The 11,740-nt window shown below is 37.9% G+C and overlaps 1 long non-coding RNA gene and 1 pseudogene across 1 annotated transcript; one reads left to right on the forward strand and one right to left on the reverse strand.

Annotated features, from left to right (window-relative positions):
* Positions 1 to 1,632: 1,632 nt before the first annotated feature.
* On the reverse strand, positions 1,633 to 3,407 carry LOC127161109 (uncharacterized). The gene is made up of 3 exons (XR_007826939.1): positions 2,695 to 3,407; positions 2,390 to 2,553; positions 1,633 to 2,197 (listed from the first exon to the last, which is right to left on the reverse strand). It is a non-coding gene; the product is annotated as an uncharacterized LOC127161109 (long non-coding RNA).
* Positions 3,408 to 8,255: 4,848 nt separating this feature from the next.
* Positions 8,256 to 10,638, forward strand: LOC127161110 (4-galactosyl-N-acetylglucosaminide 3-alpha-L-fucosyltransferase 9-like; annotated as a pseudogene).
* Positions 10,639 to 11,740: the final 1,102 nt, after the last annotated feature.

An 11,740-nucleotide genomic window follows, 5' to 3' on the forward strand; every position in this document is an offset into this window, starting at 1 on the left:
ATGACCCTGTGAAATATCTTATTCAGATCAGTACTAAATAAAAAATAACATATGACCCCTCTTATTTTGGTAAAACAATTAACATTTTGCAGATTCTGCAAGGTGTATGTAAACTTTCGACCTCAACTATCTGTTAGTTAGTCTGTTTGTGCCTTTGCCCCTTTAAGGAAGAGTGCACCTGGGAAAAGGGAAAGGAAAGCAAGCTGTAGGTGTGCGTGCTCTGCTGTTCACACTGCTATGGCAATGCTTCTGTTTAAGGAAAGATGTGAACTATCACCCTGGTGATATACACACTGAAGAGACTGGCACTTTCGCAGCAAAAAAAAATAAGGGTTACACTTCCTTATGGTAACATTTTAAGACAGTTAAATTCAGTTAGTTGCTTTAAGTGGAACTTCACACAACAAACTTGTAGCAGCCATTTATCTTGTGATCATCTGTTGAAAACATTGTAGATATTTATGGTTAATTTCTATTCAGTTTGCTGAATTTGTTTATAAAGCTGTGGACGTGGACACCCATCCCAGAGCCTGTGCTACACAAGCTTTTGTGCTTAAAGTATACAATTTTTTATTTTTCGAAAAAAAATGACGGATCGTTTCACTAGATAAGACCCTTCTTCCTCGGCTGGGATCGTTTAGAGCCCTTTGATGCTGCATTTAAACTACATTTGGAAGTTCAAAATCGGGGCACCAATGAAGTCCATTATATGGAGAAAAATCCTGAAATGGTTTCCTCAAAAACCATAATTTCTTCACGACTGAAGACAGAAAGACATGAACATCTTGGATGACAAGGGGGTGAGTAAATTATTTGTAAATTGTTGTTCTGGAAGTGGACTTCTCCTTTAATTGATTATCCCATGCACCTCGTGTTACCTGATTACCTCATGTATTTCAGTTCCTGTTTGCGCTGTCTTCATTTGTCGAGTCTACTTGTTGTTACGTGTATGTCATCTCAAGCCTTTGCTGTGGATTATCTTGTTTCTCATTTAAAGTACTGTTTACTCCGCGTCTCCAGCGTGTTCCTGAGGCAGCGTATCGTGACAGAGTTGGAATGTGTTTATCTAAATTTGGGAAGAGAGACACCAAAGTGAGGGCAAAATTAAACCAAACGGAAGATTCCAAAAGAAAAGAAAAAAATAAAATTTTTGGCATTCAGAGAGGCATGTTGTATAAAATTGTTCTTATATAGAGAAACCACCTCCATTTCTAGTTTCAAGATTAGTTGTTCTTTATACATTCTTTAAATACATCAAGTATCATTAATATGCAAAGTCACACATTTGGTTTTTGACCACTGACACACTGGGATCCCCATATCTCTGGGACTGAACCTTAAAAATGAAGTTTACACAACAAATGTTTATTAAAACTAAAAATCTAAATCTATTCTAGTCGGTCTTCCTTCATGCACATCAAACCTCTACAAATGTTTCAGAATGCAGCAGCACGAATGGCTCAACCACCTTCAATGTTAGCAAACATATCGCTTTAGTGCCTCCATTTAGAGAGACGGAGGTAGATACATATTTTAGCGCTTTCGAGCGTATTGCATCTTCCTTACCTTGGCCGAAAGATGTGTGGTCCTGTAACGGTGTGAGTGAGACGAGAGGCGAGCGGATCCATTTGCTAGCTTTTATTTAAAGGACGAGACAAAAACATGGTTGAACAGGCAGGGTCAAAACAGTAGCAAACAGGTGTGACAAAGGCAAGACGTAGAGAATAATCCAAGAAACAAGCGATAGTCCAATAGGCAGGCGGCGAGACAGTCGAGACGAGATGGCCAGGCGAGAAAGCTATACACGGGGAAGACGAGAACTAGGAACAAGGAACTAGGATAACAATGGTAAATACAACAATACAAATCACAATACTCCGTGAATTGCAAGGGGAAAGACCGGGGCTTTTATAGTGCCGCTGATTGGTCACAGGTGTTGACCCAGTCAGCGCGCTGAATGACGGGGAATGTAGTCCGGGGTGTGGTGCAACAGTCTGAGTGATGTGACAGGGTGAGAGCGACATCTGGTGGTGAGTGGACCGCAAGTCACCGACCAGATTCGTGACAGGTCCCTTCTTCTCCAATGCAAAATGTTGGCAAGGCCCAAGAGGTCTGTTCAATGTTGTCCTTAGAGGAGAGCTTGCAATATGAGATCTTGCCATGAAATCTGCCATCCTCCGTGCTTACGAGCTTGTACCTGAAGCATACAGACGGGTTCAGAAATCACAAAAAACTTCCTAGTCAGACATTCGTTGAGTTTGCGCGAGAGAAAGGCATTCTCTTCGATAAATGGTGTAGTACAAGTAAGGTAACGGACTTTAATTCATTAAGAGAATTAATTCTGTTGGAAGAATTTAAGGATTGTTTGCCTGAACGCGTTGTTGTATACCTGAATGAACAGAAAGTAGTTTCGCTATCGCAAGCAGCGGTGCTTGCGGATGAGTTTGTGCTCACGCACAAAAACGTGTTTGTCCCAGCACGTTCCGAGGAAAATACTTCTGTTCTAGTCAGCTCAGTCTCAGCCTCCCCGTGTTAAGCCTGTTTCTCCGCGACCTAAGGAGGTAAGAGAATGTTTTTACTGCCATAAACAAGGGCATGTAATTGCAGATTGTCTCGCGCTAAAGCGCAAACAGCAACTGCCACCTAGAAGTGTGGGGTTTGTAAATTCCATTTCTGATGTAACTAGTGTGTTACCTGGTGAGGATTGTGCTGATCCTAACTATGAGCCGTTCTTGATGAAGGGGTTAATTTCGTTGTCTGGTAAACCCGAAGATCAGCGGGAAATTCAGTTGTATAGGGATACTGGGGTGGCTTACTCGTTCGTCGTTGCCAATGCTTTACCCTTGTCTTAACAGTCATTTTGTGGTTCTAGTATTTTTGTTCAGGGTATTGAAAGGCGCCGTTGGATCGAATACATCTACAGTGTGAGTTAGTTACCGGTTTTGTGTCGGTCGGTGTTCGCCCTTCTCTTCCGATTGAAGGCGTGTCTTTTATTCTTGGCAATGATTTGGCAATGATAGACAAAACCGACTTCATTTACATGAATAGTCTCAATACGAGCATGTGTGTAGCAATAACAGAACCTATTAAAAGCGAAAGAGAACTCTGTATTCGCACACTGACTGAGAGGCGCGTTCTGTGAGTGCGCTTTGAGTGTGTGCACACATAAACCCGTCGGCTTTCAAGTAACCTACTGGAGAAGACTTTCATGATAATGCATTGAGTCAGTGACATTTCCGTCAACTGTCTCTGGACTCGGACGGACTCGGGATGTTTTCCGAGTCCGAAAGGCTCGAGTCCGAGTCAAGTCCGAGTAAAAATGCATCCGAGTCCGTGACAAGTCCGAGTCGCCTAAAAATTGTACTTGAGACCGGACTCGAGTCCGAGTACGAGTCCGAGTACCCCAACTCTAGGTACGGACTGGATCCGGGGGACTGTAGTGACCATCTGATCTGGATACGGACTGGATCTGGTGGTTAAGGTGACCTCGGAATAAGAAAGAAACAGACTAATATTAGCATAGATGCCATTCTTCTGACGATGCACTGAGTACATCGGGTGTTATGGGAAGTGTTCCCGGTTCCGGTTGACCTAATTAATGCAGCCTAACAATCCTTTAAAGGATTTGAATTATAGAAATGTCTTAATGTGTTATTTGTAAGCCAGGTTAAAGAGATGGGTCTTTAATCTAGATTTAAACTGACAGAGTCTGTCTGCATCCCGAACAGTGTTGGGTAGATTGTTCCAAAGTTTGGGTGCTAAATAAGAAAATGATCTGCCGTCCGCGGTTGATTTTGATATTCTAGGTATTATCAAATTGCCAGAGTTTTGAGAACGCAGCGGACGTGAGGGACTAAAATGCGATAAGGGCTCACTCAGGTACTGAGGAGCTAAACCATTCAGGGCGTTATAAGTAATTAGCAAGACTTTAAAATCTACACAATGTTTAATAGTGAGCCAGTGCAGTGTTGACAGAACCGGGCTAATATGATCATACTTTTTGCTTCTAGTAAGAACTCTAGCTGCTGCATTTTGGACCAGCTGGAGTTTGTTTATTAAGCGAGCAGAACAACCACCCAATAAAGCATTACAATAATCTAATTGAGAGCATAGGTCGTAATTTAGATATATTTTTGAGATGGAAAAATGCAGTTTTGCAAACACTAGAGATGTGGTTTTCAAAGGAAAGATTGCCATCAAATAGCACACCTAGGTTCCTAACTGATGACGAAGAATTGACAGAGCAGCCATCAAGTATTAGACAGTGTTTTAGGTTATTGCACGCTGAGGTTGTAGGTCCAGTAATTAACATCTCTGTTTTTTCAGAATTTAGCAATAAGAAATTACTTGTCATCCAATTTTTTAACTCAACTACACAATCCGTTAGTTTTTCAAATTGGTATGTTTCACCGCAAGCCGCGAAGAAATATAGAGCTGAGTATCATCAGCGTAACAGTGAACGCTAACACCATATTTCCTGATGATATCACCCAAGGGTAACATGTAAAGCGTAAAAAGTAATGGCCCTAGCACTGAACCTTGTGGTACTCCATACTGCACTTGTGACTGATATGATACCTTTTCATTTACTGCCACGAATTGATAGCGGTCAGATAAGTACGATTTGAACCATGCCAATGCACTACCACTAATGCCAACATAATTTTCAAGTCTGTTCAAGAGAATGTTGTGAGAATGTTGTGTAACAGAGAGATACAACCACGATGGGATGACAAGAGCAGATCATTTGTAACTCTAATAAGAGTAGTCTCAGTACTATGGTACGGTCTAAAACCTGACTGGAAATCCTCACAGATATCATTTTTCTGTAGGAAGGAAGATAATTGTGAGGATACAACCTTTAATATCTTTGACAGAAATGGGAGATTCGAGATAGGTCTGTAATTAATTAATTTGTTGGGGTCAAGTTGTGATTTTTTTTAATGAGAGGCTTAATAGCAGCCAGTTTGAAGGTTTTGGGGACATATCCTAATGACAGTGATGAATTAATATTTAGCAGAGGATCTATGAGATCTGGAAGTAAGTCTTTTAGTAGCCTGGATGGAATAGGGTCTAGCATACAAGTTGTTGGTTTAGATGCTTTAACAAGTTTATACAATTCTTCCTCTCCTATAGTAGAGAATGAGTGGAATTGTTCCCCAGGAGATCTATAGCGCACTATCTGATGTGATACTGTAATTGATGGCTGCATGGTGACAATTTTGTCTCTAATAGTATCGATCTTGGAAGTAAAGTAGTTCATAAAGTCATTACTGCTATGCTGATGGGCATAGTCAGTGTCTGTTGGTTCTTTATTTTTTGTTAATTTAGCCACTGTATTGAATAAATACCTAGGGCTATATTTGTTATCTTCTAAAAGAGTCGAAAAGTAATCAGATCTTGCTGATTTTAATGCTTTTCTATACGATAGGGTACATTCACGCCAAGCAGTACGAAAAACCTCTAATTTTGTTTTCCTCCAGCTGTCATGAAGCATCAATATGACACGAGGGCAGTCCCGCGCTCTTTTCAGGTTGGTGACCAGGTGCTTGTACTATTACCAGTCCCAGGTTCTGCTTTGTCTGCCCGCTTTTCTGGCCCATACATAGTGCAGAAAAAATTGAGTGAGACAGATTATGTCATTTGTACTCCTGACATAAACATGTTAAAAGCATATCATCTTAGAGAAAATCCACAAGGAAAAACTACTGAGCAAACATCCACACCTGTTGTTTCTTCTGTTGCAATAGTTAGTACGGATACATCTTCTGTTCGAGTATCTGGTGGTGCTGAGGAGGACGGTGTTGTGTTGCGCAATGCCCCTCAACAGTGCGCCAGGTTAAGCAACTCAGAAATGTTGAAAGAATTGCCTTCACATCTCTCCCATTTATCTGAATCACAACGACAGGACATTATCCAGTTAATTCAAAATTTTCCCACTCTCTTTAGTGATATACCTACACAGACTTCGGTATTACAGCATTAATGTAAATAATTCTTCCCCTATCAAACAACATGCTTACCATGTTAATGCAAATAAGCGAGCTGTCATGAGAAAGGAAGTTGAATATTTGGTGGAAAATGATCTAGCCATTCCTAGTTGTAGTCCATGGAGTTCGCCATGTGTTCTTGTTCCCAAACCAGATGGAACATTCTGAATGATCTTCCCACTGCTATCCGGAATACCAACTCCCTAACAACTTTCAAGCGACTGCTGAAAACTCATCTCTTTCGAAACTATTTAAAAAAAAATAAATAAATAATAATAATTATTCTACTCTTTTCCCCTTCTAGCTTGTACTTATCTGAACAATGCCTGCTATATGGTATTATGAGCACTTCCTAAGTCGTTTTGCCTCTTTCTGACAAATCGCTTGATGTATTCCCCACTTGTAAGTCGCTTTGGATAAAAGTGTCTGCTAAATGAATAAATGTAAATGGAATTGTAAATGTATTATCTTAATGCAAACTATTAAGATATCTGTAATACTTCTAGAATTAGAGGGATGCGGAGTAGTGAAAAGAATATTTTGGCACTTAGACTAGTATGTTCTATGCAATTGTTTTGACAGAAGGAAACAAGCTTTTTTTTTTTTTTCCTTTTTTGTTTAAGAAACAAAATCTACAAGGATATTAGGATATCTTTAATACTTTTTGAGTTCTAGCTTTTTGATATTATGCCAGAGTTTTTTTTTTTAATGCAAACTGTTTAAAAGGCACAATATGTATGATTTTTGTAATAAAATATCTGAAAACACACTACCATAGCAAACCTATGGTAATGTAATTAAATACAGTATGTGCCGCACAAATACATTTAGACATACTTGCAAATATGGTGGGTTCGTTCAAATTTACTTTTAGAACGACTGTTTTACACACGTAAAATGCGCATCATTAACCTGCCAAATCATGACAAATAGTCACATATTAGTAAAAGGCTAATATTGAATCAAATTTCATGTTATTTGCAGAAAATTCATTACGATGACATAAAATACTTTTATTAAATGTACAGGTAAGTTAAAAAAAAAGTAATATATTACCTCATCCATGAGCATGATTTGTGAAAACGACATCTCCCAACGTTCCATGTTCCGTCATTGCGTCATCCAGCTTTGCCTCTGTTTGTAAAGATATTGGACCCAAATATTGTACTGGACCCAAAAATACAAACACAAGTGGATAAGTTTTAGAAAGTTTATTTTCAGTTTTCTTAATGTTAAGGTTCTCAGGATACCAGCAAATCTTCTCCAGGCCAGGGGGTGGCAACAGTGAGGTGACAATGAATCAGAGATAGGTAAAGATGATCAGAGGCTAGACTGCCAGCTGAGTGCTAACAGGAACTAAGTAGATCACTGAATCAGTATAGCTGACAGGGTTTAGGTGGTCTCATGAGGTGGATGGGGTGATCTGCTTGGGAATTGAACCCCAGTCTACCACGTGACAGGCAGAGACACAGTCCACTGCACCACACAGGAGTCCACTAGAGTGTTCTAGAAGGTGTTCTGAGGAGTAATAGAAGAGTAAGAACAAGCAGTACTGAAGACAACACAATCCAAGTTCCTTTATCCTTTTGTCCCAGTCCCAAGGTCCACAACAAATAATTCCTCAATCCAAATCCAGATCCACAATGAACTGACAATCCAGCTTCCAGAGCAGTAGATAAAGACAGTCAAACTTACTGACTCTTGATGGAGGTTCAGGCAGAGAGAGAGAAAACAGGTTCCAGGCAGGATCAAGTTCACACAGGCTTCAAGGATCAGATTCAGGAGCTGGCTGGAATGTTCATCAATGAGTAGAAGAGACAATCTGGCAGAGAGGTAAGAGTGGAGACTGTCTTATATAGTTAGTGAGACAGGTGAAACCAGTGAGGATAATTAAAGGAGGAATTACAAAACCAGGAACAGGAAGCTGAGTGCTAGCTGACAGAATAAGAGTTTAACAGGAAGTGGTGACAAAATCATGACACTGTTATTGTTTTGAAAATGTGACCTCTAGCAGCGAAAATGTACATATTGTACCTTTAACCTGAAATCACGTTTCTGTATTTCTGTCTTTTTGCAGGTTAGCAAAACAGGTGAGCAATTGAAATACCTAAATTAAAATAATTAAAAAAATATCTAGATGCTTAGAGATCAAAAGATAAGGCTGGTAAAGTTTTTTGTTGTTGTTGTTGTTTTTGGTTATTTTGCAATTAAAAGAGTCTGCTAAAGAGACACTGTAATGTAAGTGATTTAACAATGTTCCAGATAATGATTAACGTTTACTGTACTGTAGCTGTTAGCCTGGGGTTTTGGCAGGTCTTAAAAATGCTCCTTCACAAATCCTTGTTAAGCAGTATTTTGTGAAAAACTTTATTAACATCATTGATCATTTTTGGATGAACTGTCCCTTTAAGAGCACTGTACTGTGTGCTTTATTTGTGGAAGTTTTGTTAAGTTGGCCCAGTAAAGCCAACTTACTGATCTGCTATTTAAGCTTCATCATCATCTTCTGAGCCAAAATTTAGTCTGTAAGACTTTTCTAACTGATCTGACTTATGGTTTTCATTAAAACAGATGACCAAAACTATGAAAAGTCCCATAGACTTTCATTGAGGGGGTCAAAACTTTTGAACAGTAAGACTCATAGAGTGTTTAAACTGTGTTAAATCATGCTAGCAACATACTAAAACTATGTACTAATCATGCCTAAAACTGACTAGCAAAATGCTAATCATGTTAACAACATGAAAACAACATGCTAGTCATATTGAAACATGTTAGAAACCTGGCAATTTTTAAATGTTATGTTGGCAATGTGTTAAACTTCAAACTTGAACAACTGCTTCATACATCCAGACAAGGCTTTTTCAGGCCGTTTAGGACAAACTCAAACATTACAGTTTGTCAGAAGAATAGTTTCTTCACTCTCTATGAGCTCCAGTTTCACTGTTGATCTTATTGTATATCATTGTGCTAGATTTGGTGCTGAATTTACTTTACAAACCATGCACTTCCTGGTTCCTGATTCCTTTTTTCCCCACTCGAGAACACAGCACATTGTTGAATGTGTAAATGCAACAGAATTGTTCTTTTTCAAAGGAATGTCATGTAGTTTGCATTTTGGAATGTGCATCAAACTTTTATTTTTATTAAAATGAAAAAGCAGGGCTTGCATTTGAAATGTTATGGATTATGTTTTCAGTGATACTGTGATTTATTACAATAAGACTGACAGCAGCAGGATTTTGTCTTTTGATGTTTTTGTCTTGTAGTGCACTCATTTATTATTATTGTTATTATTATTATTATTTTGTAATTGTGCCTTTGAACGATTACATAATTGTGGCATCTGTAGTTGTAATCATGATTAGAAATTTGATTAATTGTGCAGCCCTAATTGAATTAATTAAATATTATTTAATGTAATGTCATGAATGAATTAGTTAAAAAAAAAAAAAAAAAAAAAAAAAAAAAACTAAATATCACCTGAATGGAATTGAAAAATAAAACCATTGTAGTGTAACTTTTAGTCACTTTTAGTCTCTGATTCTACATACCTTTTTACGGAAATAATAGCTTTTTTTTTTTTTTTTTTTTTTTTTTTTTTATTGCTGGTTCAGCAATCTTTTTTATGATTCTCTTCAGATCACAAAATGTCAGTTGCCAATTTTAAAGGAGTTTCACTGCCCCCGGCTGCTATTGTGACATTTACAGGTGTCATCTCTCTGATATTCTTCTGTTACTGGTCCTCATATCCAAATGTCTATCCAGCTCCACCACATAAAGACAAACAATACATTGAAAGTTACTATGGCATGAACAGTTCTCTTGCTGATGCAGAAAAAGACAAACCTATTGGGTTTGGCCTGAAAATTACAGATTTAATTTCAGTGACTGCAAAACATTTTGCAACATTGACGGTTGTCATTTGACAGACAATAGATCACTCTAGAGTGATTCAGACACTGTCCTTATTTTTCACAAAGCCATCAGTTGGGATCTGTCCAACCTTCCTCCATTTCCTCGTCCTCCATTCCAGAAATGGATTTGGTTTCATGTAGAATCGCCAACCAACACCAGAAGGATACCAGGTCTGGAAAATCTGTTCAACCTCACTCTCAGCTTCAGACAGGACGCTGATATTCCTGTACGGATGCGCTTGGCCATCAGCAAAAAACCTAATGAGGATTTTGTAATTCCTAAAAAGGACAAACTGGTGTGTTGGATCGTAAGTAACAACGCTCCCTCAACTGGTGTCGGCACAAGAAACCGTTTTTACCAGGAATTAAGCAAATACATCAAAATGACTTTGTTTGGGAAGGCTTACACAAGGTTTCTGGATTATAAAGACTACTATCCGACCATAGCTAGCTGCAGATTTGACCTTTCCTTTGAGCAGTCCGTCCACAAGGACTACATCACTGAGAAGTTAAACGGGCCACTCGTGGCAGGTACCGTCCCTGTGGTGTTGGGTCCTCCGAGAAGAAACTATGAAAACTTTGTTCCTGCCGAGTCCTTCATTCATGTGAAAGACTTCCCTGATGCAAAGTCACTAGCCAAATATCTGCTTCAGCTGGACAAGGATGAAGATGCATATCGCAAGTACTTCAACTGGAGGAAACATCTCAACCAAGCATTCTATTTTCAATAAACTTATGCAATAATTTAAAAATAAAATAATAGTCATGTTAAAAATAATAATTCATTTTCTGATGTCTCTTTATAGTCTTTACATTTTTAGGGTTAAATTACATAAATTTTATGAAGGTATGAATTTAATTTTGGCCATTGGTTCAAAATGTATATACACAAAAATATGAAGTACACGTAATATGCAGTTAGATTCTTATTTTCCTGGCAAATAAACAAATAAATGTACATGAACTATTTTGACACGTATCGTTACATATGTTTGTGTACTCTGTAAAAAAAAAAAAAAAAAAAAAAAAAAAAAAAACTTAAAAAAGTTTTCAACTTAGTGTTCGTGCTGCTTTAAAATTTTACGTTTACTCAACTCGAATATCTATGATTTCATGTAGTAAAGCTTAACATTTCATGTTGACTAAACTTAAAATTTTAAGGCAGCAAAAACACTTACTTTAAGTTGAAACAACTTTCTTTTTTTTTTTTTTTTTTTTTTTTACAGTGTACTCTCCATGTTGGAGAGGGCCATACATTTAGAAAAAGTGCTACCTAATGACATCAAATTAGTGACTGGATGACAACCTTGTAACTTCAACTTGTCATTTAATTAAAATGTATACATCTCAAAAACAAATGTTGAAAAATGCTAAAACTGGTGGATTCAGTAGCAGTGTTTGTGTACCTGTATTGCTAAAGGAATCGGTTTATAGTACGATTCGGTGTGATGCGTGCAGTAAAATCAGCCAAGAGCAAGCTCCGCACCCTTCCCTGAGTAAGGACACGTCAAGTATTAACAGGACTCAGAGAGCTTGCGTTAGTCTATGACACTTAGAAACAGCCCGTAAAGAGAATAAAAACAAATATATTCTTTATCTTATCAGTACAACAATACCATACCGTATACCATATTATATACCAATACCATATTAAACCATTAAAAGGTAGATCATTTTTTAAATAAATTAATTTTTATTTTCTTAAATAAATGTAAGCCCTGCACTTTCAGAGTCTTATTTGTGACCCTAGACCACAAAACCAGTCTTAAGCAGCATGGGTATATTTGTATCAACACGTAAAAATACATTGTATGGGTCAAAATTATCTATTTT

Source organism: Labeo rohita, unplaced genomic scaffold (assembly GCF_022985175.1).
Source record: "Labeo rohita strain BAU-BD-2019 unplaced genomic scaffold, IGBB_LRoh.1.0 scaffold_548, whole genome shotgun sequence".
Classification (NCBI taxonomy): Eukaryota; Metazoa; Chordata; class Actinopteri; order Cypriniformes; family Cyprinidae; genus Labeo; species Labeo rohita.